This window comes from Heptranchias perlo, unplaced genomic scaffold, assembly GCF_035084215.1.
Source record: "Heptranchias perlo isolate sHepPer1 unplaced genomic scaffold, sHepPer1.hap1 HAP1_SCAFFOLD_43, whole genome shotgun sequence".
Classification (NCBI taxonomy): Eukaryota; Metazoa; Chordata; class Chondrichthyes; order Hexanchiformes; family Hexanchidae; genus Heptranchias; species Heptranchias perlo.
This window is the reverse complement of record NW_027139442.1, coordinates 3,701,341-3,703,216: the sequence shown is the minus strand read 5'-3', so window position 1 is coordinate 3,703,216 and position 1,876 is coordinate 3,701,341. Positions and strand designations below refer to the sequence as shown.

Sequence of the window (1,876 nt, the reverse complement as noted above, 5' to 3'; positions counted from 1 at the left end):
ATGGTCTAATCGCATGTCCGCTGCTCCGCCTCAATCTGTGAAATTGGAAATAATCTATTTCTTCACTCACAGGGTGGTGAACCTGTGGAATTCTCTACCACAGAAGGCTGTGGAGGCCAAGTCACTGAGTATATTAAGAAAGACAGATTTCTACACACAGAAGGCAGCAAAGCGTATGGAGAGAGAGCGGGGATATGATATTGAGATAGAGGATCAGCCATGATCATATATAACAGCGTATCAGGCTCGGAGGGCCGAATAGCCGACTCCTGCTCCTATTTTCTCTGTTATTATTACTGGGCACGCTCTCCAGCCCCGGGATGGGAGCCATTTCAAAGGCGCATGCGTGCTTCAATTGAATTGTATCGTGTGCAGAGCGTTCGGTTTTTCTCGAGTTGAAGAAACCCTTTCCTGTCCTTGTGTGTGAAGGTGAGGTGAGGACAAGAGGGTCTTTTCAAAATTCGAAACATAAAGCGTTTGGAGATGCCGGGGATTGAACCCGGGACCTCATACATGCAAAGGACGCACTCTTCCACTGAGTTACATCCCCTTCGTAAAAGCCCTTCCACTTTAGAATAAAAAAGTGGGCTTCCCGCTCTGACTCTCCCGGACAACGAGATGCCCAGTCGTTCCACGTGCTCACAATGTTCAACCTCTGCTTCAGTTCAAGGGGTTTCTGCTCCTTTTTACTTTGAACTTTCCAAAAAAAAAGTCAGCGGAAATAAAAAAAATACAATTGCCAACATTCAGTGACGAGGCTGACATCCAAACTCTGAATCATAACGTGAGATCAATGAATGACACAGCGTCGAACAAGAGCTGGGACTGCTCGCTCGACATTGCACTGTCACACATTCTAGTCAGTCGGTGGCGGCGATGAGCTGAGCTCCTGAGGGGACCGTGAGATGAAGACCTGCTCCGGGACAATTTAATGCTTGTCGAGCACTCAGAAGATGGAACTCGCTGCGCTCAGAAAGCGAGATTCGCCTTTCCATGCGTAATTTTGATGAAAACTATTCGTGCAGATGCTGGGGATTTGAACCCAGAGACCTCGGACATGCGAAGCATGCGCTCTACCACTGAGCTACATCCCCAAGGAAAATAAATAGCTACCCAAGGAAAGAAGAACTGATTGTTCTCATTTTATGAGACCACCCATGGTGGGTCTGCCACGTGATAGATTATTTCCAGTTTCAAAGATTGGGGAGGAGCAGGGAACAGGCGTTTGGACCACACAGAGATAAGAATAGCCTGGATGTTGGACGGTTCTTCATTTTCCAGAGTAGTGAGTCTCTGGAATGCATTGCCGGCTGGTGTGGTGAGTGCTGACACTTTGTATACTTGGCCTAATATCGTCTAGTTTTCTGCTGCAACCAGACAATTAAAGGTGAAGTATGCGGACCTGATACGACTGTGGGTGAACGGAAGAAACCAGGCCTCGGCACTTAGTCTAATGAGACAGCGGGAGTTGAGAAGAATGGCCTGGAAAGGGGGGAAAGACTCTTTGAACTGTGCTGTAACCATCCCTCCTATTTCAGGGCGCATTTTTCGAACGGTCCCGTTATCAGTCACTTAGCTTACGGTTGGACGGGACTAGAAATGCTCAGGCACATTGTAGCAGAGGCCGGCAAGAATATTTCGAGTCCTCCAGCTTCCGAGGAGGGCAAGGTGAGGCGTGGAGAGCATTGAATCTCATTTCACTATAAAGGGCCAGGTGTGAGTTTGTGTTTAAAGATCAATTCACAAAAAAAACACCTTGACGAGCTGTGGTTACTGACGGGCATGATGATCAGGAAATGACCAGCTGGTTCATCAATCCTGTCCCACATGCCCGGAGCATCGTGACTGGACACTTCCTACCGACACCATCCGCCCC

General features: G+C 48.2%; 1 non-coding gene across 1 annotated transcript; it reads right to left on the bottom strand.

Moving 5' to 3' along the window:
* Positions 1-478: 478 nt before the first annotated feature.
* trnaa-ugc (transfer RNA alanine (anticodon UGC)) lies at positions 479-550 on the bottom strand. The gene has a single exon. It is a non-coding gene; the product is annotated as a tRNA-Ala (tRNA).
* Positions 551-1,876: the final 1,326 nt, after the last annotated feature.